Consider the following 12,213-nt stretch of genomic DNA (forward strand, 5'->3'; position numbering starts at 1 on the left):
CCATGCCTCATTGCATTACAGTGCCCCCTCTTTTCCAAACAACTTTTCGGGATAAAAAGGACCAGGCTGTGCCAGGTAGATTCTTCAAATCCTCATCATATCATAGGGGGAAGTCTAAACTGACCAAATCTGAAGCCCCTTTGTACACGAACACCTCTTTGCTTTAGATGGGCAACAACATGAAAGCACTGACATCATTGTGTGTGGCCAGAACTTCAGGGAGAGGCTCATTTGCACCATGGACAGCTCCCTTTTTAAATCCTGCTGCAAGGGACAGCACTACGGACAGCTCCCTGCTGCTCAGGATGCAGCCTGGGTGAAGCAGGACAGCACTTTTCAAAAAGAGAGGTGTGAGGGCCTTAAGGGGCCTCATTAGTGTAGTCAGTGTTATAGAGGCTGTACTCGGCCAAATTCTCATAGTTCAATCAAAGACCAATGCAGCACACATCATCAATATTGATATCTTATCTGATGTCTCACCTTTTAAAGAAAATGGGGCCTCCTCCATTAACCTTTCCAATCTTTTCTTTTTTAGAAACTTCAAGAAGGGTAATGATTTTTTTTTCCAAAAAGATGAAAGTAAATACCATGGGTCATCATCATGATGAAGACACTGACAAAGTCAACACATTCACATTCCCTCCAGTGTGACTTCTAGCTCATCTACTGCTGTAATCTAGTTAATGCAAAATGCAGGTCACTCTCATCTAATGTGAAGGAGCCTAAAATAACAAAGAACGTATAAATATATACACTGTGAGGACATATTAAGATATACAGTATATTAAGACAAAGAGGGGTAAGAGGTAACAGTAGCAACAATTGATCGAATGTTCTGCTTCGCTTGTTCCCCACCTTCTTTAGAATTTTGTTGCAGTGAAAAATTTCCTCCGATTATGCTGCTGGGATTTCTATTATCAGCCTGTCCTCACTGTCTTAAGGCTTTGCACTCAAAACTAAATGCATCAACTTGGTGATGATGGTGCTCCAAGCAAAATGTGGGGATTAAGATATGTTCAGGAAGTCATAGATGTATGTGCAAACTTTTATTTTACTTAAGCCTGCATTAAATATAAAGCCATATTGCTTAAGTTGCAATAGTTGTAACTCTGCTGTATCCTCATCTATCATTCACACATGTTTTATAGGTGAAAGCCAAAGAACACGTGAGATAACTGCAAAACACGGGTAGAAAATATTGACTCAAAATAATTGACAATGTACTTCATTGTGATTGTAAGCCTTAAAGCCATGTGCATCACAAATGAAGCTCCTCTTTGTGCCCCTCTTCCACAGCTGCAGCTCGAGGAGAGGACACAGGGCAGGCTCAGCCTCATCACATAAAGGCAGGCGGAATGCTAATAAAGTTGGATTCAATCAAATTGAAAGCAGTCTTTTGGTAATTCATGGCTTTAAAATTAGAATTCTTGTTCTGCATTCAGCGCCTGTCGATGTCTGTCCCACACAGCCCGAGTCTTATCCTCGCTCAAACTGAAGGAATGTTCTGTTATCTACAGACAAGATGGAGCAGGGATTGGTTTGTTTTTTTTTGGTTTTATTTTTTACTTGAATCACACAAATAACTATACAACTTAAAAATGATCCTCAGTTCTTTAAAAGCAAATTATTGTTTCTTATTGAGTCATTTTCTTATATTCTTAAAAAAAGGCTGTGGATTTTGTTGTGGTTCATCATTGTCATCCTCCAGGTTGCTTTTTCCTCATGCATCTGTTGATTGAGTCATGTTTTCTGGAGGCACTGACACATGTCTTTGTCCCATAGGCATTAAGCACATACTCCTGTAGTGCTCAACTGTGGCTGCTGACAAGATATCAACAGCGATCTGTAAAGCAAACGTCAAGCTTAAATAAGCATTAAAAACAGCTGTTTATTTGTATGAAAACACAGCAGATGAATACCTAAAAACCTACCAAAGTAGCACTGCTGGGTTCATGGCTCTGGTTCTCTCTCTGTGCGAGCACTCACAGTGCTGTGGCTAATGGCAGTGTCACAATATTAGTCATATTAGTTGTGGATTAGCAAGAGAAACCGTCTTAAGGTTGTGAGTCCTGGGAGGGGTGCAGCATGCTGCTTGTATTACTGTCAGCCATGTCTCTCACACACACTGTGAGCCTTGCAGCCTCGCCTGCTTTCCTCAATAGGATCTCTGGAGAAACATGACACACTGAAGTGCACCACCTACCGTAGCTCATTCCCTTCTTTCACTATGTTTTATTTTTTTATTTTTTTTATCTCATCTATTGAAGTGCTGGTGTGAAATGTGGCTTGTAGAAAAACAGAAATGTACCGGCTGTGTTGGCAGCTGAAATGTATAAATTCGCAGGACCAGTTCTTTGCTCTTGAGCTTTACTAGGTTTTCCCTCTTTTCCAGGCAGACTTTTTTGATTTTGGTTGAAGCCAAAGGGACAAACTTCTCACTGAGTGCATGACTTAAATCTCGGTATATTCAGCCATTTGAAACAAGACAGTAAAGTAAAATTTGACAGAAGTTTAGGACAAGTTTTGTCTAATCTTTGCATAAGAAATCTGATTCCCAGTCATGCAATGTACTCTTCTTATTGTCCTAATTCTGCCTTTTTCAGGAAGATGGGTGTAAAAGTAGCAGATAAGACTGTCATCTTTGTGGGGCTTCCAGTGCAGCCAGCGATTAGTGAAATGGACTCCCAGCCAACACTTCTGTTTCAGTGGGATCCCCTTCATTACAGTCCGACCAGCAACCTGAGAAGTGAGAACGGAGTTGGTGTTGAATAATACCAGCTGAGAGCCGATTGTTTACTGCATATGAATACAGACATCTGTGTGTCGAGACTGATTAAACCTGAATTGAAATTGGATGACTGCAGAGGGGTTCCAGGTTTACATTATGGCAGATTGCATCCCGCCTCTTTTGTTCTCCACTCAGACTGTGTACCTGCATACAGCCGAAAAGGGCTGAAATGCTAATGGATGCACAACATTTCTTGTACTAAAATCCCATCCTGTGCCAAAAGGAATCACTTCCTCATATAAATCTTGTCTCTCGTTTCCTCAATCCATCAACACTTTTTTTTTTTTTATTACTATGAGCACCAAAAGCATAGGTAAAGAAAGTGTCAATTAACAAACAGCATGGTGGGCTAAGGCCGATAGTCACTCGTTATCTGCACTATAACGCACTGAAATTTCTGCAACAGAAGCCAAGACAACACGGTCAAAACATTAAAATCTTTTTTTTTATGAAAGCAAGAATGAAAGTCCAATTTGGCATTTGTGCTTACTTTAATGTTTTGGTCTAAATAAACTATGTATTACTAAGTCCACGGTTAATTTCCCATGTAGTTAAGCAAAGTTAAAGTGGTGGAGTGTGTTCCGACAGTACCACCTTACAATTACTGCCATGTTTGTGCTCCAGCTCAAACATACCCAGCTACTGTGTATAAAGCTTCATACTGAATTCGTAATTGCATAATTAGATATAATTGCATGTGCTCACGGCTTGCCTGACAACCTAATGAGGCAGCCATAAAGAAGCTAGTGGTTCCACTTATACAACATAATCAAAGACTGCAAGATAAAAGCGCACACACAGACAAACACAGACAGGCAATGCTTAGCTGTGTAGGACAGATAAAGAAATTATTAAAGCTTAGAAAAGACGAGGGTCTCTCATTACTCTGTCAGCAGTGGCTCAGTGTTAAAGCTTTTGAGGCGTCTTTGCACACAACCTTTTTTTTCACCGATCGACAAAGTAGTGAGAATCACACAAACGTGCCTCAGGGGAGCAGACATAGGCCGCACACACACACAAACACTCACAAGGTCAGGCTTAATTATGTCACCCTTATGGCCACAGTGATCGCTGTCACGTTGTTGATGATGAACAAACCTCCAGAGCTGCAGCGTTGCATGTGAGTTGAAATCCTTACTCCTGGCATAAGTTCTGTTTAATGAGTCAACCCCTCGCACCGCGAAAGCTACAGTGCTGATGTTGGTGTGTAACCTCAGCTGAAAGTGATACCACATCTCAGCCCACACACTAGTGGACAGTCCTGTCACTGCATACTCATTAGCAGAAGCTAAAGCCACAAATCAAACTGCTTCTTAATAGGCTGCAAGCTGGCACAGAAGGTTGGTTAGTACAAATGCAACCACAGCTATAGTGACCCTGCACACCAAGAACGAGCTAATAGGGTGCTGCAATATCCAACACACTGGATAGCCGACTGGAAGTCCATCAAGCAGCTGCTTTAAGGAACGTTCTTTGCTTTTTCTGACAAGAAAAACACACGTTTACTTCAATGCATTTCATTGATGTTGAGGAATTGATTTCATTTTCCTGGTCGTCATTTAGATAGAAAAAGCACAAGTGTCTAGCAGGGGTAAAAGCCAAAGTTAGCTCATACACGTCTCGCCAGCATCACTGTGTAGAGAGTGTTTGAGTTTTTGAACTTTTACCAGGAAAAAATGGAGGACGTCTCAGAAACGCAGCAGAAAGGGAAAACCTCTCTTAGTCAGTGGAGAGATTAAGAGAGACAAAAAGGTCTTGGCTCTCATCTTTACATAAAATTGTATACATTTACTTGATTGAGTTATTTTTTTTAACTTGTTTTTAGTTATACATTTTTTCCCTAATACCCGGACCCTATCATACAACCCTGTACTGCTTTTTCGAATAAGAAGTTAATTGTTTTATTTCGCATTAAAGCAAACTATAAAACAGATGTTTGTGGACATACATACATATACTGTATATGTATGTATGTCCACAAACATCTGTTTTATAGTATACATACATACATACATACATACATATACAAACCTAGAACGTGTACAAAGACATCATATATCCAACAATTTCTCCAGTCGCTTATAGCATTTGAGGCTTCATTTATTGACAACTGAGAACTCAGGTCCTCTCAGGTGTGGTTCACAGTTACTGCTTGGTTTAAAACAGAATAAAAGAAAATACACTGTGATTTTTGTTTAATCTTCTGACACTAAACACTGATTTATTAGCTTACAGGTAAACATACTAATGTGATTTCTTTGTGAAAACAGCTGGAAAGTTTTTTAAGGTCCACTTCTGTTGAGGCTGAAAATGTGATTTTCAGAGGCAGACATTGAGCCGGGTGCACAGCAGAGAGTTTGGTCAACAGAGATGGTCATTAGCAGTGTAAATGAAGGGAAACATGGCATGATAGCACCTCAGAGTCACTGATGAGGGTGATGGATGGAGGTCCACTGAAACACGAGGCAGTATATCGATCAGCTCATACATAAACACACACCTTCTGATGGTGCGTTTTCACAAACACTATCACACACTCACTCGTGCTCTCACCGCCTTTTTAACCTCCTGCAGAACCACTCACTCTGTTTCGCTCATGCTCACTGCTTGCTCAATTGTGTTTGCACTGCAGGGTGGCCTTGAACACTCGTGCATACAAACACACACATGCACACACACACAGATTCACTCACAGTTGCCCTATCACAGAGCCTCATTAGTCAGAGCGGGAGAGCATCGCTACATTTTCCTGTCAGCTCTGTCTCTTTGACACAAACCATTGTCATTAGAAAATGTTCATCATGAATCATTTTACTTCATTGATCCATCGATGCAGAATGTCAGAGCTAATGAAAAATAGCAAGCAGATAATTAAAGAAGGAAATAATTCTGACTATACTATATATTCAATGGTTATTTTTGTTTTGCCTCCAGCAAATAGTCTACACCCAAATATATTCCATGTATAAATATATGAACACATTTAGGAGTCTGATTGCTTTAAAAAAACAACAACTGATTAATCAGTTGTCAAACTGTTGGAATAACTTAAGTCTAACAGAAACATAACAAGGAGTACACTGTTGTCCTGATCTTTGTATCCAGTGATCAGAGATAACCTTTCCTTTATCTGCTTTATTATTATATAAGGATTTTTTGATTCAGTGATTGAATCAAAATGTCTTAAATCAGATTACAAATACATTTTTGCTGATCAGTCCTTTCATCAGATTGCTGTAAGTTTGAATTTTACGTCCAACAAACGGTCCACACATCAAGACACTGTTTGCATGTGTGTCATCAGAGAGATGGTGAATGTAGGTAAGTGGCAAGTTCTCATATTTGAGAGGCAACGACAAACACATTTGTGTTTTTTAGGTTTATTAAAAAAAAAAAATTTACATTCTTGCAGTTTGTCATTACCCTTGTCTGTCATTGAAAGTTTGCTGCCTTGTTTTGCTCTGACTCCAGAGAAACTAAGTTTCATCCCCACACCTTTAAAAATAAATAGGTTGATAATAAAGATTTTTTTCTTCTTGAATCCAAGCAGTCCCTTTGTTATTATAAAACCCTCTCATTGACTGTTAATTCCAATATTTACTTCTCATGATTTACTGCATGTTAATCACATCTCTATTTCCAAAAAAATAAAAAACAAACACAGAATCTGTTTGAGAAGGAATGGATTTTGGTACATGAAGTGCTTTGGCTTCTGTTGGTAGTGCAAGTAGCATCATCCTGGGAGTTGTTGTTTTTTAAGATTATTGTTTGGGCTTTATTTGAAAGGATAGCTACGACAAGATCAGACATGTTCATGCTTTGAAGATGTGAGTGGGACAGACATGCATCAAAGGGCAGAGGTTGGGGGTTGAAGAAGTGGCCCATTTGTTCAGGACTGTAGAGAAAATGATGTAAATAGAGAGCAGAAGAGTGGAAACACAATCAGTACTAATGCAATTTGGATCCCAATGGCAGTCATTTAGCATCAATTTAGCTTTAATTTAAGTGTTAAACATACGCCTGCAAAATTCCCCTCTTAGACTGTAACTCTTCTCCATTCTTGCATCCTATGTTGCAGGTCAGACTAAAGGCACGGTAACCAAAGTCAAGGCTGAAGGTCCTTTATTTCTAATCTCTGGCTACACTGGAACCCCTTAAAAGTTGGCCATTGCTCCCAGAGGCTAGACAGTCATCAAACAACAGCCGATCAGCTACAAGAGTTTGTTTGCTTTTTCTCTACACTGTCTAGACATGACAACGACTGTCCTGATCTCGTTGTACTTCTGTTACAATGACAATAAAGATTCATTCATTCAATCTCCTCATGCAACTCCTCTCTCCACTCTTCCCTCCCTCTGGTCTTCACCCCTTCCTTTCTCTATAGTCATGGGAAACAGTACCCGGGGCATCGAGGTGTTGGGTAAACAGTGGTTCTGCAAAGTGCTTTTTCCCAGCCTGTGTATACCTGGGTAATAGAGGCAATAATGGAGTTTGCTCAGGCTAAGGTAATCCTGGTGCTGTGAGCACAGCATCTGCTGCTGTTTCTGTCTGCTGCTGTTCTGTTCCACAGCAGGGACTGATGTTGTTGTAGCTGTCACCGTGACTGTCCCACACAAGCCATTTGGAAGCAAAGCAGTGTGTGTACGTTTGGGTGGTTGTGTACTTTCGACTTCAAAATAAATAAATAAATAAAAAGCGTCCAGAGATGCTGTGGTTGTGCTGAAGATGTGTGTCTGTTTGAGGGAGCACATTTGTCTGTGTGCGTCTGTTTGGCGTTTGTGTGGAAAGAGAGGAAGAATCTAAAAAATATATGTGTTTGGGTGTTGTAGCTCACCTTTGGGAGGTGGGATAAGAACACGGCTGGCGGCTAGGAATGAATTTACGGGGCCCGATATCCCAGAAACAATTTCTTTATGTGGGTTACACACATTTAGAGTGGCTACTCGCCCACCCCCCCACCCACCCCCCACGGGCCTCAGCTCACCACACAGCGACTAGAGATGGCCAATGAAATACACAACACCTTCTATAGGACACATGCTTTTTTATTTATTTCGATTTATCCCCCCTATGCCCCCCCCCCCCTCCCTCTCTGTCTTTCTCTCATCCTTTATGTCTCTGTCTCATTGCTGTCTCTCATTCGTGTTCTTTTTTTATTCATTCCCAACTTCTCTCTGCTCATCATGTGCAGCTACAGGAGGTGGCAAATGAAAAAGAGATCACCTTCAAGAGGACACATACTATACTTTTCATTTCTTCTTGGCTGCTCTCTCTCTCTCTATCTAAAGGTAGTGAGTTAAACAGATGTGCAGGAAAAGCAATATTAAAGGTATGTAGGGAGACAAGACATTAAGAAGTAGTGGAATATGAATGTATGAAAGCTGGTTGTATTTATGCATGTCTCTGTAAATGTGTTTGCCTTTGGTTATGTCGCTAAAAGAAGCAGTTGGATAAAGTGTTGTGTATCCTGCTATGCAAGAAGAAGCACGGTAAGGTTGCTCCGTCCATGTGTGTCTGTGGGAGTTTGTTTGTGAAGCAACTTTGAAATCTGTTTGGGAATAACAAAGCACTTGGAAAGCAGTTGTAACACTGTCATTTAAGCACTTTCATTATTGTAAGGCAGGGTATGGATAAGGATAATCTTTATTGATCCCCCAATGGGAGAAATTTGGATGTCACAACAGCTCCAAAAAACAGGGAATATAAACAGCATCAAAGAGCAAAAAGAACAGCTATGATGACCTGCATTGCTGTTCATAAACTGCCAATAATTTTCCACACTCTGGGGCGTCCATGTGGCAGAGGGATTAAGATGCGTACATGACCTTTATTGCGTCATCTCCCCCTGCTTCATTTCCTGTCATCACTACAGTAGTCACTGTGTAATAAAGGCAGGGTCAAAAAGCAAATACACACATTCATGTCTATTTACATACACAGTCTGGACTTTCACTGCCGTGAAGTATCCTTTGTGAGGTACGATAATCGATGCCAGACCCTGACATTGTGTGTTTGTGTTGAATTCCTCCAACACGATCAATCGAAGGTACCACTGTATCCTGACCTTCCACTATACCACACTCTGTAATAACAGGACTAATCAAATAATGGGACTTATACTCTGAGCGTAAACTATATCTCACAGAAAAACTGACTCTATAACTCCAAAATATGCCCCTATAATACTATCAATAACCTCTCATAGATCCAGGGCAATAACACTGTATTCTCTACTGTAACATCCTCTTTTCTCTCCTTTTCACTGAAATTGTTGGCCTTGTTTCAGAGGAAAACAAAGTCATTTATTATTAGTGATTGATGCTATTACTAAACATGTTAAACCTGGCACAGGATTCTGATTGTAATACCTACATTGAATAATAAAAAGCCTCAAACAAATACAAATCTGAAAGACATTCAAAACGGTTTTCTCCTTCCTTAGATAAGCAGAAAACCACAAATGCTCATAAACTGGTGAGGTTAGGCATCAGCCTGGGGCCATATTACATTTCACAACAAATTCAAGGAGCAAATAATCAGAGACTATACACTTGTTTCTAGTAATGCATTCCCATCCCTCCCTGAACCATCTGATCTTCCTCCCTGCTCAATGCTCCTCATCTCCCCGCATCTTCCTCTCCTGTCAGTAATGGCTCTCTTTCTTCTGTTTGTTGTCTCACACACACACACACACACACACACACACACACACACACACATTAAAACAGAGGTGGAGTAAGAGAGCATTTCAAAAACATTTCTTAACTGTCTTCGTTTATATCAGACCAGCTGCTATGCACACAAGGTTATGAAAGGCCCCAAAACAACCGTTAGATGGCATGACAGTAGACTCAAATTGCAACCCTGTTACTTCAAACCGTGAGCTGACATTTCAAGTGCTTAGAGTGGTCTCTGAGACACCCTAAACTACTCAGGCCTACTCTGACAAACTGATGCACCATGTTGTCACCAATAAAGGTCATTTTATAAGTAAATATGTTCATCAGATGATCCATTTTAACCAAATAAGTTCCCGTAAGATGAACGCAACTATACTTTTAAGTGGATGACGGGAAACGAAGTTCTCTTGTCTGTTCTGTCGTCGCAACGTTACTTTAAACGTCTGGGCCTGTCACTTTTCCTGCAACAAATGAGATTATGCCAACTAACTAAGATAGTAGGCGAGCATATGCCCATTTGTGCACTGCTATACTGCGTGTCCCGCCGTGTGCGTGCGTGGGTGTAAGAGAGGGAGAAAATGAGTGGGAGAGAAAGAGGGGGGGCTATATAAATGCTGTGCAACATCTGAAACAACCGCAATCATTTGTCTTTGTTATACACTTGTGCCGAACCAGAGCACGATGGGATATTATCATTTTTGCGCGTAACTCTTGTGCCATCATGAAACCAAGTCCCTTCCATGTGCACCAAAGATGAACTGTGGTCGTGAAAGACGGCATAACCAGTAAAGGTGTGTCACTCATCCACTTTTAATACAGTTCACACAAAACGCATGCAAACACGAAGCTGGACAGGGCTGTTCCGTGCAGGTGTAAAGTCAACCCAGAGATCCGTACCTGTTGGTGCAGTTTGCTCTTGTTGTGTTAGCCGAGCAGTTGAACCTCTGTCCTCATAGCCGCTCCTCTATCCGACACGGAGGAGAGGCTCGCATCCCCTCTCCACGAAACCATAAAACGGCTCCTCTCAGGTTCGCCTGCAGCGGAAAAGTTATACCATACCATCTACCCTTGCAGCCGGGCAAGAGAAGAGATCCGGAGCCGGTGGCTGTTGTGACCTCCTCCGTTTAAACCGGGCGAGCTGCCCCCGCGGTTACTCCGGGGCGAGATAAGGTCCCCTGAAAGTTCCGTTTCTCTCCTCCTCTTGTGCACAGCGGGTGAGCGAGAGAGGAAACTTAAGTTATTAAGCCATAAAATCATGAAAGAAATATCCAACTGTAACCTCCCAGAGCAGCCCTTTTTCCGTAGCGCCCAAACACCCTATTTATCCCGTGTTAGAGAGGTGAGGAGAAAGTAGCCCTGCGTGGCGGGACAGAGGTGCGATGCGGTCGGGGAGTCACGCAGACTGTTGTTGCGCTCCTGTGTGGACGATGTAAAGCGCTTCTCAGCTGTGAAGTTGATGAGCGCCCCCGAGCGGTCTGAGCATGGAACAGCTGGCTGGGGAGCTGCATGCAACCAACGTAAGTGATGCTGCACAGTAATGGGAAGGAAGACATATGGACTGTGCAGAGAGCCTGTGGATATATGATACCAGCTGACTCTTCTCTACCATGGCTGGTAGATAAACAGAAAGAGATATGGACAAACACACACACACAATAATTAATAAGACAAACATACACATTCTCCAGATGAGTCAGCATAGACTCCCAGAGGGCTGGATGCCTGACAAATTCTGAAAGGTTTGTGTCATTTCAAGAAGGATAAAACAGTATTGGCTCTATGGCCCTCCTCTCTCTCTCTGTCTGTGTGAAGTTCAAATTAAATTGAACCCACTTTAGCTGAGTTACGGCATACATTTTCCCAGCAGACCACACGAACCAACAGGAGCAAAAGGGTGATCAACACCAACTGACCTGTGTGCGCGTGTGTGGTCTCAGTGTCTACCACTGCCTGAAATGACCTGATATGCCCAAAGAAGTTTACTCACAACAAATGACTTTGTCCAGTCTCAGTCAGTCTGACCGGCACAGTTCATTTGAGAAGGCAGTCTCAGTGGCTCTGGGGTACAACTGTGTGACTGTGCATGTGTTTGTGTGTCTCTATGCATGTGTATGTGTGTGTGCATTCACAGGCTACAAGAGAAAAGATAGACAGTAAAATGTATGAAGGCCACAGATGTCAGGTAGTTGAGAAAGTTGGCAACACACACAAACATCAGTGAGACAAAGTGCAGCTCAAGTTCCTGCTGTGTGTGCGTGTGTGTGTGCGTGCGTGTGTGTTGGTGGTTGTGTAAAGTGTAGGAGTCAACAAAAGAGGGCCAGAGAGTGTGCATGTGTATGGTGTAATCGACGTGATGATGTATGGCTGCCGCACGCATGACAAGGCAATCGATCCATCGTGGGGGTGTGATTGTAAACGTGTGCATGAAAGTTGGCCTCATGCCACTCATTTATCATTGCAGCCAATGAGCCAATGTGTTATTCTAACCGACACAGATTACGGGTTCCTTTTCTCCTTTACAAAATCCTTCTTTGTGCTTATCTGTAATATTTTCCTCTTTCCCCCCCACATGTTCTATCCGAGTTTCTGTTTTTTTTCTCCTCACATTATCTTCTGAAAATACCACTGTGTTCTCCTTCTCTCCCTTTGTTTCTATATCTTCATGGCCTTCTAAAGTAACCCTGGTGAATCATGAGTACCCTAGCCATGGGATTGTCTTCTTCACCGTTCTCTGGCAGCACAGTC

At 41.8% G+C, this 12,213-nt stretch overlaps 1 protein-coding gene across 2 annotated transcripts in view; it reads right to left on the minus strand.

Moving 5' to 3' along the window:
• The window catches only part of LOC306834320 (chemokine-like protein TAFA-2), a 71,417-nt gene extending 60,547 nt beyond the window's left edge, over positions 1 to 10,870 (minus strand). For both annotated transcript variants that reach the window (XM_079360163.1, XM_079360162.1), the window contains exon 1: positions 10,366 to 10,870. The gene's annotated coding sequence lies outside the window, so the exon portion shown is untranslated. The remainder of the gene's footprint in view (positions 1 to 10,365) is intronic.
• Between the last annotated feature and the right edge of the window lie 1,343 nt (positions 10,871 to 12,213).

This window comes from Symphodus melops (genome assembly GCF_947650265.1).
Source record: "Symphodus melops genome assembly, chromosome: 13".
NCBI lineage: Eukaryota > Metazoa > Chordata > Actinopteri > Labriformes > Labridae > Symphodus > Symphodus melops.